Here is a 21,501-nt window from a genome sequence, read left to right on the forward strand (position 1 = left end):
ACGAATTGACAACAAATTTGGACAAAATACATCTATCAGGCCACGAGTGACCATAACTCATAAAAACACTGAAAAACACAGTGGAAGAGACTTAAAAAGCAACCTACCTCCAAAAAAGTACATTACAATGCATGCGCAAAACCATATATATATATATATATATATATATATATATATATATATATATATATACACACACACACATACATACATACATATACATATATACATATACATACATACACACACACAAACACACACAAACACACACATCTATGTATATATACACACAAAACACATACACAGAAAGGGGGAAAGAAGGAAGGAAAGAGAGAAGGAGGGAGGGAAGGAGGCAAATAAGGAGGGAAGGAGAGAAAGAAGGAAAGAAAGAAGGGTAGAGAAGGAAGGAGAGAAGGAGGGAGAGAAGGAGAAAGAAAGAGGGAAAGAAGGTGGAAGGAGAGAATGAAGGAAAGATAGAAGGTTAGAGAAGGAAGGAAGGGGAGAAATAAAGAGGGAAAGAAGAAGGGAAGAAGGAGGGAAGGAAAAAAAGAGAATGAAGGAAGGAGAGAAGGAGGGAGAGAAAGAGAGAAAGAAAGAGGGAAAGAAGAAAAGAAAGAAGGTGGAAGGAGAGAAAGAAGGAAAGAAAGAAGGGTAGAGAAGGAAGGAAGGAGAGAAAGAAAGAGGGAAAGAAGAAGGGAAAGAAGGAGGGAAGGAAAGAAAGAAGGGTAGAGAAGGAAGGAAGGAGAGAAGGAGGGAGAGAAAGAGAGAAAGATGGGGGAAAGGAGGGAAGGAGAGAAAGAAGGAAAGAAAGAAGGGTAGAGAAGGAAGGAGGGAGAGAAGGAGGGAGAGAAGGAGGGAAAGAAGGGGAAAAGGAGGGAAGGAGAGAAAGAAGGAAAGAAAGAAGGGTAGAGAAGGAAGGAGGGAGAGAAAGAAGGGGGGAAAGGAGGGAAGGAGAGAAAGAAGGAAAGAAAGAAGGGTAGAGACGGAAGGAAGGAGAGGAGGGAGAGAAAGAGGGAAAGAAGGGGGAAAAGGAGAAAAGGAAAGAAAGAAAGGTAGAGAAGGAAGGAGAGAAGGAAATAAAAAAGTGAAAGAGGGAAGGAAGGAGAGAAGGAACGAAAAAGAGAAAGAGGGAGGGAAGGAATGAAAGAGACAAGGAAGGATGGAACCAAAGAGAGAACATCAGGAGAGAACGCATCTGGAACACAGCCATACAGCCCAAAATCTACAACCCAGATGATGTCTGTGACTGTGTGTGTGTGAAGGGAGGGGGTTCTTGCCCAGCAGAGGAGGAGGAAGAGGAGGAAGAGGAGGGTCTTGGCGGGTAACTTCCCTGGTGGAAGGAGACCCCTCCCTCGCTCCCTCTGCACCGACCCCCTCCCTCTGCTCCTTGCCTTGCAGGGAAGCCCATGGAGTCCCCGCCCAGACAGGCAGAGGCTCGGGAGGCGCACCATGCCTGGGATGCGGCTGCTGCTCCGCCTGGCTCTGCTCTGCGGATGCACGCAGCTCGTGGCCCCTTCCTGAAGGCAGAAGAGCCGGCTGGGCCCAGGGAGGCAGAGGACGAAGCAGCCCCGAAGCTGCTTCGCCCGCCGCCTCCCCCCCCCCTTCTCCACACCCCGCGGGCCGGATAAATGCCCCCAGGGGGCCATATTCGGCCCGCGGGCCTTAGTTTGGGGACCCCTGGTCTAGAGGCATTCTCTCCTGACGTTTCACCTGCATCTATGGCAAGCATCCACAGAGGTAGTGAGGTCTGTGGGAACTAGGAAAAAGGGTTTATATATCTGTGGAATGACCAGGGTGGGACAAAGGACTCTTGTCTGCTGGAGCTAGGTGTGAATGTTTCAACTGACCACCTTGATTAGCATATAATGGCCTGACAGTGCTGTTTTTTCAGATTTAAGCACTGTTTTTTAAACTATGCTCAAAATTCCTAAGATTTTGTCAGCTGTAGAGTTGACTGTACACAAACTTTATTGGAACTTTTCAGACTGAGAAGCTTGTAGTTAGTGAACTGCTAATCAACAAGAACAACACGCTCTTCCAGTTTTTTTTAAATGGAACCCCACCCTATATCAACATTAAAATAATTTCCTAGTTAAATTAAGTTCAAAGATGCTGTTATTGTATCTCTATGGTTTTAATTTTAAATGTAGATGAGAAGTATTGCTACTGCATGATGTAGAAATAATTTTGCCTTCAAGTCATTTACAACTTATGTATGGCAAACTTATCATCGGGATTTCTTGACAAGTTTTGTTCAGAGACGATTTCTTTTGCCTTCTTCTGAGGCTGAGAGAGTATGACTTACCAAGGTTACCCAGTGAGCTTCCATGGCTGAGCAGGGATTCGAACCCTGGTCTTCAGAGTCTTAGTCCAATGATCAAACCACTACAGCATGCTGCCTATGATGAAAATTGATTAAACTGTTTATCAAAATGCATTTGTAAGTATTTATTAATCATGCTTTCTTCAACAAGTGATAAATGATTGGAAACCTGTTTCATAAATATACACCAATTTAAAAGTGGGGAGAAACAGAATGAATGACAAAATTTCACCAGTTTAAAACTTGTCGAAACCAGCATGAGACAGAGATCCTGCATTTAGAGAAGTATTTAAATTTCTGAAGTGGTGGAAATGGGCCCCTTGGTGACACAGTGGGTTAAACCGCTGAGTTGCTGAACTTGCTGACTGAAAGGTTGGCAGCTTGAATCTGGGGAGTGGGGTGAGCTCCCACTGTTAGGCCCAGCTCCTGCCAACCTAGCAGTTTGAAAACGTGCAAATGTTAGTAAATCAATAGGTACCACTTCTGCAGGAAGATAATAGTGCTCCATGCAGTCATGCTGGCCACATGATCTTGGAGGCGTCTACAGACAACTCTGGCTCTTCGGCTTAGAAATGGAGATGAGCACCACCCTGTTGCACTCCAGGATAGGAAAAGCCCTCTGACTTTAAACACCACATGTTGAATAGAAAAACAATCCTTTTATTAGAGATAATTAAAAAGCAGAAAAGTAAAAAGCACTTTAAAGAAATAGGTAAATCCAATTAGGTAAGAAGATAAGCAGGAACAAAATAGTCCAGGGTGAAGTTCAGCAAAGTCCATGAAAACAAAGTCCACACTTCTCTAATATAATCTTGAAAACCAGGAAACATTAATCCAAGGCATGAATATGTAGACATAAAATCCAAGAATCAAAACCATGAAACAAGAAATACTTAAGCATGAATCTTCCAAGCTAGGCTTCCATGAAACAAGGACGAGAACTTAACTTGATTCCAAATGATGCTTCATCTGGCTACATTTCCTGTACTTGGGACTTTTATCCCCTCGTTAAGCTATCCCAAGCACTCAGAAATTGGTTTTGCTTTAATTGAGATTCCCTTATCTTTTTCTGTCGGAGCCTAGCAGAACGCCGAAGCCACTGTTCGGCTTGTCTGTTTTGACTAATCTCCTGCTGTCTATCTATTTTCTCACTAACTTCTGCAGGTGCCAAGTTGTTTTCAAGCCCCAAATCCTGGGAACTCTCTGGTAGCAATTCAAGGAATACACCATAATCCCCACACCTTTCAGGGATATTCCATGGGAAACTACACTTTGAACAGGGATCTCCTGTACATTCTCTGCATCAATATCATTGACCAAACCATTGCCATCTTGAAACTCATTGACATCACTTTCCACATCCAAAGCACCCTGATCCTGAAACGCAATCACAGGCTGAGCTCCAACACACCCCAAAGGTGAAGATGAGCATCACCCTTCAGAGCTGGAATGGGAAGCCTTTACCTTTATCTGTGTTTTGTTGCTTCTAGACACTGGATGTTTGCCTTTGTGTTTGTGTATATTAGAATCTGGCTTGAGTTGCCTCGGGGAGATGTGGCAGAATACAAATAAAGTTATTATATTATAAGAACCAGCTTGGACTGAAATATCAATTTAGATCTGAGAGTGAGGAATGCTAATAAGCTTAGTCAGGATGCCCTATTCACTCCCCTCAAACCAAAGACTATGGGTCTCTGATCCCTTCATCCTATCACCAAGAAAATCTTTACTTTTACTTTAGTGGTGGATATACAATTCTCTCTCCTCCTGCAAACAAACTTTCATTTGTTGTGCAAACACACTCCACCACGAGTTACCGTGGAAGAGTAGAAGGTTCCTGAAAAACATCTGTAACATGTTCCTGAAACATCCATGCCATAGTATCTCAAATCTCTATATGGGACTTCAAACTCTGGATAGTGAAGAAAACATCTGGAATATTGTGTCCAATTTTGGGCACCACAATTCAAGAGAGATATTGACAAGCTGGAATGTGTCCAGAGGAGGGCGACTAAAATGATCAAGGGTCTGGAGAACAAGCCCTATGAGGAGCGGCTTAGGGAACTGGGCATGTTTAGCCTGAAGAAGAGAAGGCTGAGAGGAGATATGATAGCCATGTATAAATATGTGAGAGGAAGCCACAGGGAGGAGGGAGCAAGCTTGTTTTCTGCTTCCTTGGAGACTAGGACGCGGAACAATGGCTTCAAACTACAAGAGAGGAGATTCCATCTGAACATTAGGAAGAACTTCCTGACTGTGAGAGCCGTTCAGCAGTGGAACTCTCTGCCCCGGAGTGTGGTGGAGGCTCCTTCTTTGGAAGCTTTTAAGCAGAGGCTGGATGGCCATTTGTAAGGGGTGATTTGAATGCAATATTCCTGCTTCTTGGCAGGGGGTTGGACTGGATGGCCCATGAGGTCTCTTCCAACTCTTTGATTCTATGATTCTATGAAAACTGCAAGGAAAAGATCTACTCATTTGAAATGTGGTGCTGGACCACTAAAAAGACAAACTAATGTATCCTAGAACAAATTAGGCCTGAACTCTCACTAAAACAGAAAGGCTAGTGTAGTTTGGGTATCTCTTATCTCTCTTAGGCGATCCCTTGTAGTTCAAGTAGGATTGTCATCCAAGATCAGTGCACGGGTGGTTGGTCCATAGGTGACTGTGGAGCCCTATTCTTGATCTGCATCTTCTCCTGAAATGAGGGCATTGGTTTCCAGGTGGGAGGCGGTCCCAGTCGGGGTTTGCTTGATGCGCCTTCCTCTTGGCACATTTCTCTCTTCCACCCTCCATTTGTGCCTCTTCAAATTCTACAGCACTGCTGGTCACAGCTGACCTCTAGCTGGAGTGCTCAAGGGCCAGGGCTTCCCAGTTCTCAGTGTCTATGGCAGAGTTTTTAAGGTTGGCTTTGAGCCCATCTTTAAATCTCTTTTCCTGCCCACCAACATTCCGTTTTCCATTCTTGAGTTCGGAGTTTGGGTATATCATGAGATGATGTGGCTCACTGAAAAAGGCAATAATATTGAAATCCGTAGGAAAAGAGGAAAATTGCACTACAGTTGCAATGATTCAATAAAAGAAGCCACAGTTCTGATTTTTCAAGATCTGAGCAGAGTCGTTGATGTTCAAGGCTCTCAGAGGTCCTTCATTCATAAAGTTGCCATAAGTCAAAGTACCATAGTTTGTGAAGAGGAAGGAGACACTAATATGACCCTGGAGGCTAAAGAATAAATTCTACTTCACTTGACAGCAAATAACAAGAAGCCTATCTCTTTTCTTTTAATTCCATTCAAGGAAACATAACTTGCAGGCAAGTGGTGCTTTTCTAGATCTAGTAGAAAAAAAAGAAGGTGGAAAGCCCTTTAACTAATGCAGCCCTGAAGAAGGAGAAAGACAAAGGGTAGAATGAACATTGCAGCCTGAAGAGAAGTTTTGTTAAAAAGCCTGTGGGTTAAAATGTGCAATAGAACTAAAGCAAGTTGGCTGAACTGGTTCTGCAAGTCTATAAATAGTTTGTGATACAGTTTAATGGTTTATCATTCTGTGTCAGTCACATGGTGAAACTGGGCAGCCAAAAAGTGTGATTCATAAATTCCAAAATTCTTTTTTATTTTAAATATCTTTATTGAGATTTTCTTGTTACATGATAAAATAGATAAAAGAGGTAGGGGTTGAGATAGAAATAGATAGGGAAGTGGATCAGGTAGAAGGTAGAGGGTGTGGGATAAGGTACTGGGGAGGGAGAAAGAGAGAGGGTAGAAAGAAAAGGGGAAAGAAAAAAAATAGTAGGTGTGAGATTAAAAACACGGGCATGAAGATCGAGGATGTCCCCTTCGTTCGGTCTGACTTCCAGGTGTTGTTGGGGAGGATTCCTTTTCTTTCTTGTTTGAGAGGTTTGGTCTTCTATTATCGCTGTATTGTTTATGGCATTATTTCTCTCTTCCCTTCTATCCTTTCCATCCAAAATAGTCGTTTATTAATGTCCAGTCCTTTTCTTTTTCTGCCAGTCCTTTACTTTTCTGCATTAAAAAGCTTAGTCTGTCCATGTTTCTTATGTCTAACAATTTGATTTCCCATTCCTCTACATCCGGCGTTTCCTTGTTTCTCCATTTTTTGGCGAAGCAAGTTCTAGCCGCCGTTGTGGCTAAGAAGAGAATTTTGTCTTTATTCTTATCTTGTTCCATTCTCTCTTCTGTAAGCCCTAACAGAAAAATTTCTGGTTTTAGTGGTATGCTCGTTTTGAGTATGCTCTGAAGTTTTTCCTGTATATTTTTCCAAAATGTTCTAGCTTTACTGCAGTGCCACCACATATGATAGTATGACCCTTCTACCTTTCCACATTTCCAGCATTTTTTATTGATATTTTTATAAAATGTTCCTATTTTTTTCAGCGTCATGTGCCATCTGTAAAACATTTTCAGCCAATTTTCCTTCAGATTATATGCCTTTGTGTATTTCAATTTTCTGGTCCAAATATTCTCCCATTCTGTTAGGAGTATTGAACTCCCAATATCTCTTGCCCATCTTGTCATGCTATCTTTAATCCTTTCTTCCTCAGTACTCCATTCGAGTAGTTTTTTGTATGTTACTGATATCGTTTTCTTTTGTAATTTAATTATTTTGTCCCATGTATTCTCTTCCATCATAAATCCTACCTCTTTGTCTTTGTTATAGTTTTCTTGTATCAGCCTGTATTGGAGCCAGGTCATATTTGTAAATTCTTGTTTTATCTCTTGATGCGATTTTAATTGGAATTCTCTTCCTGCTTTTTCTAATACTTCTTTGTAGTTGGGCCATTTCCTCCATCCTGCTTCTCTCCTCTGACAGGCTTCCATGGGTGAAACCCATAGCGGTATCTTGTTGTACATTCTATTCTTGTACTTTTCCCACGGTTTTATTATGGCCGCCCTAATAAAATGATTTCCGAAATGTTTCTCTATACTTTTTTTCCCATACCAAATATAGGCGTGCCAGCCTCTTCTCAAGTCGAATCCCTTTAGTTCTAGTAATTTTTCCTTTTTAAGTCTGATCCAATCAAAAAGCCAAGTTAGAGCGCAGGCCTCTGCATATATTCCCAGATCTGGCATCGCTAGTCCTCCTCTTTTTTTTTCATCAGTCATATTTTTAAAATTTATTCTGGGTTTTTTGTTTTGCCAAATGAATTTTTTGATATCTTTATTCCACTCTCTAATTCCTTTCTGATTTCTTATTATTGGAAGGTTTTGAAATAAAAACAACATCTTTGGAAGGACGTTCATCTTAACACATGCTATCCTACCCAATAGTGATAGTTTCAGATATTTCCACTTTTCTAGATCTTTCTTTATATCCTTCCATTTTGCTATGTAATTGTTTTGTAGGAGTTGTGTATTCTTCGATGTTATGATAATCCCCAGATACTTTAATTTTGATACAATTTTTATATTCCATTTTTCCTTAATTTTTTCTATATTCTTCTTTGAAATATTCTTTGTTATCGCTTCTGTTTTTTCTAAATTCAGTTTAAATCCTGCCAATCTGCCGAATTCGTTAATTTTTCCCAACCAATTGCCTAAATTCTTATTCGGTTCTTCTATAATGCAAATAATATCGTCGGCAAATGCTCGACATTTATATGTGTTGTTCCTAATTGTTGCCCCTTTTAATTCTTCCGCTTTGCGGATCGTGTCTAACAATATTTCCAACGTTAAAATAAATATTAAAGGGGAAAGGGGGCACCCTTGCCTTGTTCCTTTCTTTATCTCTATTGTTTTGCTTTCGTTTCCGTTAATCACAATTTTTGCCTGCTGGTTCTTGTAGATCGCCTCAATTGAATTCTGGAAATAATAACCCATGTCTAATTCTTTAATTAATATTTTGAAAAAATTCCAATTGATGTTATCGAATGCCTTTTCGGCATCTAAGGCCAGAAACATAACTTCTTTTTGTTTATTTCTTTCATAATATTCTATCAGATTGATGACAGTTCTCACATTATCTCTTTGATGTCTGTTGGGTAAGAATCCCGATTGTTCTTCTTTTATCCTCTTTGACAGGACCCTTTTGAGTCTCTCTGCTAGAATAGTGGTGTATATCTTGTAATCAATATTTAGTAATGAAATCGGCCTATAATTCTTAATTTGTTCTAAATCTTTATTGTCCTTTGGGATCACACAAATTGTAGCCTGTTTCCAGATGTCTGGTATTCTCTGATTCTCTCTGATTTCATTCATAACCTTCCTCAATCTTGGGATAAGTATTTCCTGTAAAGTCTTATAATATATAGCTGTAAGTCCGTCCGGTCCCGGAGCTTTGTCCCCTTTCAAATTCTTGATTGCCAATGCTATCTCTTTTTCAGATATTTCATTGTTTAGAATTTCCCTGTCTTCTTCTGATATTCTTTGAATTTTCTTTTTTCCTAGATATTGTAGAATCTCTTCCTTCTTGATTTGATCGTCTTGATACAATTTTTTATAAAAATTTTCAAACTGGTATCTAATCTCTGTTTCTTGTGTGTACACTTTCTCTTTCTCCTTTATTTTCGTTATGAAGCTTTTTTCTTTCTTTCTTGTTAGTTTTCGTGCGAGCCATCTCCCGGGCTTATTTGCATTTTGGAATTGGTCCGCTTTTATGTATTTTAGCTGTTTTGCTTTTTCTTCTAATTCTAAATACTCTCTTCTCTTCTGTAGTGACCTTATTTTTTCCTCCGTTTCTCTGTTTTTGGGGTCCCTTTTTAATTTTGTCTCTTCTTTCTGAATTTCATCCATGATTTCTTTTATATTCTTTAATTTTTCTTTCTTCTTCTGTGCCTTCTGTTGGATAAAGTGTCCTCTTAGGACCGCCTTGCTTGCTTCCCACACAGTAAATATATCCAAGTCTGCGGTTTCGTTAATCTCAAAATATTCTTTCAGTATCTCCTTGTTCCTTTCTATGTCTTCCGATTTCCTTAATAGGTTTTCATCTAACTTCCATCTCCATCCTTTTTCCTCCTTTTTAATTTCCATTTCGATAGGGCAGTGGTCCGATGTTGTTCTTGCCATTATTTTTATCTTATTTGTCCATGTTATTAATGATTTTGAGGCCCATATCATGTCAATCCTCGACCAGCTTTGGTGTCTGGTCGAGAAGAATGTGTAGTCCTTAACATTTTCATTCTTGTTTCTCCATACATCCTCCATTCTTAGATCTTTTTTTATGTTTGCTAGGATTTTTGGGATCCAGCTGATTTGTTTTGCTTCCTCTGTGTAGTTCTATCTAGGTCTTTGTTGAGCACCCCATTAAAATCGCCTAATATTATGATCTTATCAAATGTTTGATTAAGTATATGTGTTTCTAGGGTTTTTGCAAATTTTGATTTTGTGTTATTAGGGGCGTATATGTTGCATATTAATATTTTTATGTTTTTCCAATTAATAAGTACTCCTACCATCCTTCCTTCTTGATCTTTAAAAGCCAGTTCAGATTCTATTTCATCACTGATGTAGGTAACTACTCCTCTTTTTTTTCTAGTGCCGATGAGTAATAGGTCTTGCCCAGTTTCTTATTTTCTAAGTACGCGACATGTCTACTAGATATGTGTGTTTCTTGTAAAGTAATTATTTGAAACTTCTTTTTCTTTAATTCATTGAAAATTTTATTTCATTTATTGGGGGAGTTAAAACCATTGAGATTGTTACAGAAAATCCTTAAATTAGTCATCTTTTAGCCAATATTTATCAAATCTTCCTCTTGCCTTTCTTCTTCCTCTTGTCCTTCTTGTGTTTCTTCTCTTGACTCTCCTTCTTCCTCTTCTCCGTTTGTTGCCATCTCTTCTTGATTTATGTGGTTGTCTGCTGCTTTCATTGTTATTATGTTCATAGTTCTCTGGTCTATGTTGTACAAGCCTCTTTCTATCTCCTCTTTCCTTGGCGATACAAAACACTGCCTCTTGCTCTGTTTTCTCTTGGTGTCGTAGTCTCGTTCTTCTTCGTCTGAATCTTCTGTTTTAATTCCTTCGTAAAATTGTCTGGCTCTTTCCACTGATTTTATCCAGTACCTCTGTCCCTTGTATGTCGTCATTAAACCTTCGTCTTTCTCCCATCGGAATCTCATGTTCTGCCTCTTGAGTTCGTCTGTCAAAAATGCATATTTTCTTCTGTTGTTTATGGTGGATGTCGGGTATTCCTTTAGAATCACTATTCTTTTTTCTTTGTAGAATGCTGATTTCTTGCTCCCAGTTCTCAAAATTTCATCCCTCATTACTTTCCTTGTAAGTTGTATTATCACGTCTCTGTCAGTTTTATGTTTTCTTGCGTAGTTCGTATTTATTCTGTAAGTCCTGTCAATTTGTTCATCAATGTATTCTTTTGTTCTTTGCATTAATTCCGCGAGGATCTCGATCACTTTCTCTCTTATGTTTTCTTCCTTCTCTTCATGCAAATTTCTCAATCTCAGTTGATATTCCGTCTCTCTTCTCTCTAGATAATCCTGTCTCTGTGTGACTTTTTGGTTTAGTATTTCTAGATTTTTCATCCTTTCTTGTGTCTTGTCTTGAGCCTCCTCTTGTTTTTGTTTCCCCTTCTTCAAATTATCTATATCTTCTTTCATTGCTTCCGCATCCTTCTTCATTCCTGTTATCTCCTTTCTTAATTCTTCCTTTATTTCTGCCATCTGTTCTTGTGATACTTTTTGGTATGCACCTTGCTTTTTGTTCATTGCTTTTAGTTCTTTCGCAATATTTTTCATTTCCTTCAATAGCTCCTTCAATCTTCCATCCTCTCCTATTGACAGTCTTCTTCCTATTTGGTTTAATTCCTTGTTTATCTCTTTGTTTCCTTCCTTGTTTGGTTCCTTATTTATTTCTTTGGTTTCTTTTGTTTCCTTATTTTCTTTTACTTCCTTTATTTCCTTGGGTTCTTTGGCATTTTTGCCTCTGTTGGAGGCCATCTCTTCTTGATTGTATTGTCTTTTCTGAAATAGATTCAAATTCTTTAATTCTGCCCACATCTATTTTGTTCACTGTTGTTTGTTTTAATTTTTAAGACCCGTCGCAAACTCTGTTCCTGCGGGAGCAAACCTTGCTAGCATGTCCCTGACGTCATGAGACTCCGCCTCTTGCCCCGCCCCTTTCTCCGCCTCTTTCTCCTTGCGAGAGTGGTTTTTCCTTTGCTAGGGCAGCATTGCCAGCATACTCTCTCAGTTGGCAGAATTCAACTGAGAGAAAATGCGGGCAATGCTGCCCTAGCAAAGGAAAAACCATGCTGGCAAAGAGAAAGGGGCGGAGAAAGGGGCGGGGAGAGAGGCGCAGGCTCATGACGTCAGGGACTTGCTAGCAAGGTTTTCTCCCGCAGGAACCTAGTTTGCGATGGCTCTAATATCAGTTTATAGACTTTTTTTCTAAGTTTTTATCAATTTCTCTGTTTTATGTTGCTGACTGATTTTATTTTATTTTATTTTTATGTCTAAATAACTATATATGGGAGCAAGAATTTCTCTTCTTTCTTTTTATTTTATTTTATTTTATTTATTTGTTTATTGGTTTTTAAATTTGTATTTGTTGTTCTGTTTTCTCTACTCACGTTTTCCTTCTTGATATTTCTTTTCCGTCTTTCTGTGTGTCTTCCTAACTTTCTCCTTCTTCTTCTCCTTCCTCCTTGGTTTCAGTTGCTCTCCGTTCTTCTCCTCTGTTTTTGGGCGCTCACCTCCCTTGCCGCTGTGTCTCCCTTCGTTTGGCTCTCTGTCTCTCTCTCTCTTTTCGCTCTCCCTTGCTGGGTCTCCGCGTTTGGGTTCTTTATTTCCGCCCTTCTCTGTGGACTTCCGCCCTTTCTTCTCTTGTCACTTCCTTCTTCCTTCTTCCGTCCAATTCTCGCTCTTGTTCTCGCGATATTCTGCTTCTCACGTTCTTTCGCGTTCTCGCGTCGTTTCCTCCTTTCTAACCCTCGCGCCGCACTTCCTGTTTTCCCTCCTGCTCCTGCTCCTCCCCTTTCTCGCTCTCCTCCTGTAGTCAGCAGCCAGCACGCGGGAGCCCAGATTTGGAAGCGGGCCAGCCACCACTCTCCTCCTCTCGCCTGGGAGGCGGGGCTCGCTCCTCTCGCCCCTCGTCGCAGACACAACAATCCAAGTGTTCAAGGTCAGTAATGGCTGGCTAGGTGGTTATCTACTATATAATTATTTAATTCCGTATTCCTTGTTCCTTGTTCCTTTTTTTCGTATTATTTTGTATATAGTCTTATTAGTTTCTTCCGGCTCTACCGGATCTAGGAATAGCAGTTTTTCAATTTTTTCTTAGACTGCTTTGTCTGCTCTTCCTTTCAAAGTCTTTTGATACTTTATTGTCGCCAGGTATTTCGATTCTTAGTCCTCCTCCCGGTAGCGGGTGGGGTCTTTTCCCTCACCCCCAACACCTTTTCTCTTTGACTTACTTTGCTTTCTTCTGTCTTCCGTTTCCTGGTTAAAATGTGCGTGGTTGGAGATGGTTCAGGAGAGTCCTGATCGCCGTGCCACGACTCGCCGTACCACGGACCCCTTGCTGGACCTATCTGGTGACCCCCTCTTGAGGAGGGGGCCCCCTTTTAGGTCGTCGGCAGGGCCCTCGGTTTCGCTGTTCCCCCCCCCCTCTTCTGTCCGTGGGTGGGAAGGGAGCTGTAGCTCTACCCAGTCGTTCGGCAGTGCTGGCACAACCGCAGAGCTCTAAGGTGCCTGTCTCTCCGCCATGCTCGCACACCGGAAAATTCCAAAATTCTGAGATTGCCTAAATTAGTTATAAGGTACAGCTGGTGAAATTAACCTATTGGCAATAATAATCATCATCATCACCATCATCATCTTTATTTGTGTCCCGCCAGAGAGACTCGGGGTGGCTCACAAGGCAGCAACAATGCAAACAAAAGCAACATAAAATATACAGCAAATAATCTAAATCAATAAATGTAAACACCAAATAAAAATAAAGATAAAACAAGACATGAAATTTAACATAAAAAACCTCAACAGCGCCATGATTGCAAAGGAGAACACACAAAGGAGTTACAACTTCATGAGCTTAATTTAAAAGATCATAACTAACATGATGCCGGTCATCACTTAGGAAGTTCAGAGTGCATGATATATAAGTGGAGGAGAAGAGTGGCACTTTGGACATAATTTTTGTATATCTACTGCCAGGGAAATGGATAATGCACCAAATATATGATGAAGATGCACAGCAATTTCTTCTTATTCCATAAAAGTAATGTAACTATACAGCTTTTTCCCAATGTAGAGACTGAGTTTATGACCAATGTACTAGGAACTTTTGAGAAATTCAGCTATCACATTTTCCTATTTCTGGCACAGTTATGCAGGTAGTGTCCAACATATGATCTCAACTTTCTGCCTTACAGGTGCTTCCAATTGCAAGACATATTTTCCCCAACTATCAGCCATGCAGAGCCCCTGGTGGTGCAGTGGGTTAAACCACTGAGCTGCTGAACTTGCTGATCAAAAGGTTGCAGGTTTGAAACCGGGGAGCGCCATGAGCTCCCACTATTACACATAGTTTGTGGCAGCCACAGAAATGAAGTTTTTGGTTGCAAAACCTGCTGACCAGAAGATCAGCGGTTTGGATACGCGGGACAGGGTGAGCTCCTGCTGTTAGCCCCAACTTCTGCCAACCTAGCAGTTCAAATACATGCAAATGTGAGTACATCAATAGGTGACCTTCGACAGGAAGGTAACAGCGCTCCATGCAGTCATGCCAGCCACATGACCTTGGAGGTGTTTACAGACACTATCGGCTCTTCGGCTTAGTAATGGAAATGAGCACCAACCCCCAGAGTTGGACATGACTGGACTTAATGTCAGGGGGAAACCTTTACCTTTACTATCAGCCATGCTGGCTGAATCTGATAGAATACCTGGAGAACAATAAAAGCTAACCACACAGCAATTCTTGTTTACTCAGAATGAAACAAGTATCTGTTGTGTTTACTTCATCAGACAGGCAAAATTGTCTGTCTACACCAATTTCACCCCTCTTTGGGGTCGGAGCCTGCTAGCTCCAATCCCATGATGTTGATCTACTTCTGGGGGGGGGGGGGGCACAGTGCCTGAAGAGGGGTAAAATTGGTGTAGGCGGCAGTGCTGGCAAAATGAGAGCCTTCTTGTATTGCACTGAAAAGAGGGGGAAGCTAAGCAGTGATGCTTGCCCTGTGGGATGATGTGAGAGGGAAGGTAGGTGATGCAGAGCGTGCAGTGATGGGTTCCCCATGCCCGCTGCCAGACCCTGCCAGATTCACCACAATTGATGGCAAATCGAGGGCTTAATGTGATAAGGTCCTTCCATTCTTCTAGAGCAGAGGTGCTCAAACTTTTTAAACAGAAGGCCGGGTCACAGTCCCTCAAACTGTTGGAGGGCCAGATTATAATTTGAAAAAAAAAAAAAAGAATTAATTCCTATACATACTGCACATATCTTACTTGTAGTGCAAAAAAACCCACTTTAAAACAGTACAATAATTAAAATGAAGAACAATTTTAACAAATATAAACTTATTAGTATTTCAAAGGGAAGTGTGGGCTTGCTTTTGGCCAATGAGATAGGATTGTTGTTGTTGTTGGTGTTGTGTGCTTTCAAGTCGTTTCTGACTTAGCTTGACCATGAGCGAAGGCCGGGTAAATGACCTTAGAGGGCTATATCCGACCCCAGGTCTTAGTTTGCAGACCCGTGTTCTAGGGTGTGGTCAAAAGCTATGTAGGTATGGGATAGCATGTAAACGAATACTCTTGTTTTCCTTTTGCTGTCCCTTAAAAGCAGAAAATACTCTAGTTCTGTCACTTAGATTCCCCACAAAAGTAGCACAAAAATATGAATTAATGTCTTATTTTTTAAATCAGTATGGAGAGCAAGATGATATAGAGCTAAACAAGACTGGGTTGTAAGACACTAGTAAATCCATCTATTGTTTCTGGCTCATCTGGCCCAGACAGTGAAGTTCAACAAGTTAAACACTTGTTCTCCTTATAAAGTGTTACAAGCCACAATTCACTATTTTATGTAAGGAAAATAAGATGACAAATGTGTGGGTTTCTATGACATCCGCATTCATATTTTTCTGTAGGAGTCTGGGAAAATAGGTTTCAAGGTACATGATAATATCTCTTTCCCACAGCCAAGTCAAAAGGATACAGTGAATCATCTCTTGAAATAAATCATCAGATTTGACATACATTAAAAGTAAAATCTGAACCATAACGAAAGTTTCTTCCATAAGACGAAACAGTCAAGGAACATTGAGGAAACCTCATTAAATTTCAATAGAACTATAAAAATTTATATCACTACCTTTCCATCTCAATAAAATTGCATAGTCATGTTAGGCAAAATGCTATGCTGTTGAAAGTAATGAAAAGTGACTGAGTCCATTCCATGACGCGGGGGGACTTCCTGTCAGTGCCCATTCTGATTCGCTACCCAAATATTATAAACAGTCCCCAAAAAGGGAAGGGGGAGTAGATGGTCTGAGATCGTCTTCTGGACTCAGGAACCAGGATATTCCATTTCAAAACTACAAAAACACGTGGTATAAGAGCTATCAGAATCGGCCACATTGAATTGAATATGATGTGGGCAAATGGGCTGTCCTGTGGGCAGTCTCCTAAACAGTAGTTTGTTGTTGTTGTTCATTTGTTTCCGACTCTTCATAACTTCATGGACCAGTCCACACCAGAGCTCCCTGTTGGCCGTCACCACCACCAGCTCCTACAAGGTCAATCCAGTCACTTCCAGGATACCATCCATCTATCTTGCCCTTGGTTGGCCCCTCTTCCTTTTTCCTTCCATTTTTCCCAGCATAATTGTCTTCTCTAAGCTTTCCTTTCTTATCATGATGTGGCCAAATGCTTCATCTTTGCCTCTAATATCCTTCCCTCCAATGAGCAGTCAGGCTTTATTTCATGAAGTATGGACTGGTTGGATCTTCTGGTGGTCCAAGGCACTCTCAGAGCTTTCATCCAGCACCACAGTTCAAAAACATCTATTTTCCTTCGCTCAGCCTTCCCTGTGGTCCAGCTCTCACATCCGTAGGTGACAATGCTTTGACTACGCGGATCTTTGTTGCCAGGGTGATGTCTCTACTCTTCACTATTTTATCAAGATTTGTCATTGCTCTCCTCCCAAGAAGTAAGTGTCTCCTGATTTCCTGGCTGCAGTCTGCATCTGCAGTAATCTTTGCACATAGAAATACAAAGTCTATCACTGCCTCCATGTTTTCCCCCTCTATTTCCCAGTTGTCAATCATTCTTGTTGCCATAATCTTAGATTTTTTTTATGTTTAACTGCAACCCAGCTTTTGCGCTTTCTTCTTTTACCTTGATTAGAAGGCTCCTCAGTGTCTCCTCACTTTCGGCCATCAAAGTGGTGTCATCTGCATATATAAGGCTGTTGATGTTTCTTCCAGCAATTTTCACCCCAGCCTTGCATTCACCCCAGCATTGCAAACAGTAATTAGCCCCTAGGATTCTGCCTCAATACCTTTCAGCAAAATAATTTTACATTTTAAACTGCCTGATGCCTTTTGGTAAAATAATTTTACATTTTAAACTAAGAAATGCCACTACTTTGCTATTCTTCTTTGCCTTTATTGGCGAGTTTTTCTGCTTTTTTTCTATCTTTTCTTAACCCAAATCTTGAACCAGCAAGAATTTGATCCCTCACAATGTCAAAGTAAGACATATTTTTAAAAATGGGGGGGGGGGGGGGAGTCAACAATCCATTCACTCATGGGATAAGGATGAAAGCGGTTAGTAATAGGAGAAACCAGCAATTCAGATGGTATGTGATAAGTAATGAATAATCGAATATAGTGATTTCCAACACTACAGGACTAAACACAATGATTGCATGACACTACCTCTCTCTACCCTACCCTCATACCCATATAATATAATGTCCAAAGAGACACCAATAAAACCTTTTCAATGTCTTTTACTATAAAAAAACCCTCTCATCATAGACACAGAACTAGTAGATTATATACTCCGTTCTGATGATTCTCATTGAGCTAGTGTGGTACAAAAGAACAATATTAGCACTATGATTAGTGATGAAACTGGGCTCAAGTGGAAAATATCTTCAGCTCTTGACATACTTAGATAGCAACATGGAATATGAGAAACATCAACCGGAGAAAGCTAGACAAGGTGTCCCCACCACTGTGTTATTTGATTTCTTATCACAAATGTGCTAGTTGTTCCAACCTACCAGAGAAATGTCCCATAGCAGCTGTGACTAAAACTGTATATTTATAGGGAGATTGTATAATTTTTCTCCATTGGAAATGTGCTCTCTCGTGTAGGTGTTCCAACTTCATGCACAAAATGAATATTATATATTTTTTGCTTTTTTCTTTACTGTTAAAAGGGCAAAACATTCCAGAAAAGCATTATTTTAAGGTGCACAAAAGCTGAACATCACCACCTGGTGTCAAACTGCTGAAGTGTCTATTAGTCATTTTGGAATGTCCAGATCAGAATGAAACCAGAAAACAAAGTATTATCTAATATATATTTCAGGAAAAAAAATTAAATTACTTTTAAAATGCTCAAAACATTAAGCAGAACATTTTCATTTCTATATGATACCTATATCCTGTTTCTATATGATACCTATAACCTATATACCATATTTCTATATGATACCTATATCCTGTAAGTAATCTGGCCACAGATATTGAACCAACTGTAGTTTCTGGGCCGTCTTCAAGGGCAACCCCACGTAGAGCGCATTGCAGTAATCCAACCTAGAGGTGACTAGGGCGTGGACCACCAGGAAGGGAGGAAGGAAGGAAAGAAGGGAGAGAGTAAGAGGAATTAAGAGAGAGGGGGAAGGGGAGGGGGAGTAAGAGAGAGAGGAAGCTATTTAGCAAACAAGGAATATTGTGTTTCAAAGATGCAGGGTCGAACTATGGTGTCAAGAAAGTAACTTTTCTGTATTCATTGCCTTTCAGCTACAAATGTAGCCTGGAAGCTAGAATCAATAACTGTTTTACCTTCACTGCCTTGAGCACATGCAATCATTATTCAAACGATATGGGAGTTTAACCAGCAAATAATATTAATGTCTTTTAGCACATTCCAGATATATCAGAGTAACCCCCCCCCCCACCCCCACCCCCACCCCCCCGCCACTATGGTGGCTGAGGACAATGGTAAGATCAGAGAGGATGGAAAACCCTTAGGTAGAAAAATGCTTCTTACAAGAAATTGTCTGCACATATGGAAGAAATGATTTGTGCTCTAGGTCACAAAAGTCCCATGATTTAACTGTTTATATCTATGACTCACAGATGCATTCATACATCAGAAAAAGGGATACATGCTATTATTTGATGTTGTAGCTTTAAATGTACAAGCCTGTCATTGGCATTACAAATGATGAACTTCTCCAACAACCCCTGCACCCACTTATTGCTAATATGTCTGTGAAGCCCATCCCTCCCCCATTTTATTTATATTCTACCCTTTCCCAGACTGGGACTCAAGGCAGTGTGAAAAAAAGAAAAAAACAAACAACAGAACCACCATATCGATGGATTCTGTACAGAGGCAACCCTAGGTAATTTTCAATTGTAAGCAAACAGTATTTTGTTCCCCCCCCCCCCCCAACCAATCATTGGTATATATATTCCGTTCGTCATGGGAGTTCTGTGTGCCATATTTGGTTCAATTCCATCATTGGTGGAGTTCAGAATGCTCTTTGATTGTAGGTGAACTATACATCCCAGTAACTACAGCTCGCATATGTCAAGGTCTATTTTCCCCCAAGACGGCCTCAAGAGTGCCCCAGGCAAAATCAACTATACTGCGAATGCTTACTTTGCGTAATGGGTTGAGCTGCCCCTGATTTTGCATCAATGGCTTGAACCAGCCATGTTAAAAAAAATCCAAAAGTAAAACTTGATTTTGCCATTTTATTTTACTACAAGAATTTATATGAATGTTGGTCTCTATTGAGGTTGCCCTTGAAGACTTCCCGGAAGCTTCAGATGGTCCAGCATTCGGCAGCCAGCTGGCTTCAAGTCTTTAAGGAAAGCCACATATTATTCATATTTATTGGAAGATATAGCATCAGATATTAAATTGCTAACGGGAGCGGCACTCAGGGAGCATACCACTCCTCTGTTGAGCCAGCTCCACTGGCTGCCAATTTGCTACCGGGCACAATTCAAGGTGCTGGCGTTAGCCTATAAAGCCCTAAACGGTTCTGGCCCTACTTACCTCTCCGAACGCATCTCCACCTATGAACCGACTAGGACATTAAAATCGTCCAGGGAGGCCCTGCTCTCGGTCCCGCCTGCGTCACAGGCGCGGTTGGCGGGGACGAGGGACAGGGCCTTCTCGGTGGTGGCCCCTCGGCTATGGAATGCCCTACCTGTAGACATCAGACAGGCCCCTTCGCTGCTGGCGTTTCGGAAGAAAGTTAAGACCTGGCTCTATGAACAAGCGTTTGGCTAACCAGTGCAACTGAATATAGGAGGATGGTAAAATTTGAACCCAGGAATGGCACAAGGATTACGAGAACGGATCTGATTTCATATTGAGGCATTATGAATTGTTAATGATTGTTGATTTTGCTGCTGTATATGATGTGTTTTAATTGTTTAGGATATTGTTGTGATAGTATTGATGTTATTGTGATAATTTTCATTGTGTAAACCGCATTGAGTCGCCTTAGGCTGAAAAATGTGGTATAGAAATGAAGCAAATAAATAAATAAATAAATAAACCCCAGCAGATATGAAGGACCCACTGCATAATTAAGAGCATACGAAATTAAGGATAAAAAAGTATTAAATAACGATGGAATTAAGATCATGTAAAATTTAATTTTGAAACAAAAAATGAAAACAGGATCACAAAAGCCTTTTTCCTCATTTATAATAAATAGTGATGAAATAATTCAGAGAGTACTGGTTTCTTTCACAAGTTTTTGAGGGAGTTTGTTGTCTGGCCACCGCAGTCTGAAACTATGGTAGAGTCTCACTTATCCAACATAAACGGCCAGCAGAACGTTGGATAAGTGAAAATGTTAGATAATAAGGAGGGATTAAGGAAAAGACTATCAAACGTCAAATTACATTGTGATTTTACAAATTAAGCACCAAAACATCATGTTTTACAACAAATCAACAGAAAAAGCAGTTCAATACATGGTGACGTTATGTAGTAATTACTCTATTTACAAATTTAACACCAAAATATTGCAATGTATTGAAACAGCTGTGGATCCGGGCAGGAGGCAAACTGCATTGGATAATAGAGAACGTTGGATAAGCAAGGGTTGGATAAGTGAGACTGTTAATTGTGTATTTAAACAGTTGTTCACCTCTGCACAAAATAATCTCCATCAATTTGAAAATAGCCACTTTGATTCTGAACTCAGGTGGTCTGAACATTGATAGGACTGGATCCAACGTTGGGTGGAAAGCAGACTGTGTTGGATAATACAGAATGTTGGATGAGCGAAGGTTGGATAAGTGAGACAACTGTAACTTCAAACTGCATTAAATAGTCTGTGTAGATGGGGCCTCAGAGAGACAGTCACATGGGATTCCTGTGCGGAGCTGTTGCAGTATTAAAGCAGAGCTGGTGCCATGGCATCTCACCATCTGGCATTAAATTTGTGTCTATAGGGTGAGATTTTTTTTTTCGTGTCAGGAGTGACTCCTGGTGTGAGAGAATTGGCCGTTTGCAAGGACGTTGCCCAGGGGACGCCTGGATGATTTGATGTTTTTATCATCCTTGTGGGAGGCTTCTCTCATGTCCCCGCATGAGGAGCTGGAGCTGATAGAGGGAGCTCATCCACCTCTCCCTGGATTCGAACCTGCGACCTGTTGGTCTTCAGTCCTGCCGGCACAGGGGTTTAACCCACTGCACCAACGGGGGCTCCATAGGGTGAGATGCCACAGAGTTTCCCTAATGGCCTCCCTCAACCACCCAAAGTCAGGCTGTGTTGCTTACTACCTGAGGAGAGCCTTTATATAACCCCTGGGTCCACAATGATGAGACAGTGATATTGAAGGTTTGTTTTAGTAATTTGCCCAAGGTCACCCAGTGGATTTTCATGGGGAAGCAGGGATGTGAACCTTGGTCTCTAGAGTCGTAGTTCAAAACTAAAACCTCTTCCCCACAGCACTTTAAATTGTCCTTTTCCTGGCAAAACAAAACACAGAGCAAATTCTCTA

The sequence above is a fragment of the Anolis sagrei genome, chromosome 3, assembly GCF_037176765.1.
Source record: "Anolis sagrei isolate rAnoSag1 chromosome 3, rAnoSag1.mat, whole genome shotgun sequence".
NCBI classification, from domain to species: Eukaryota; Metazoa; Chordata; class Lepidosauria; order Squamata; family Dactyloidae; genus Anolis; species Anolis sagrei.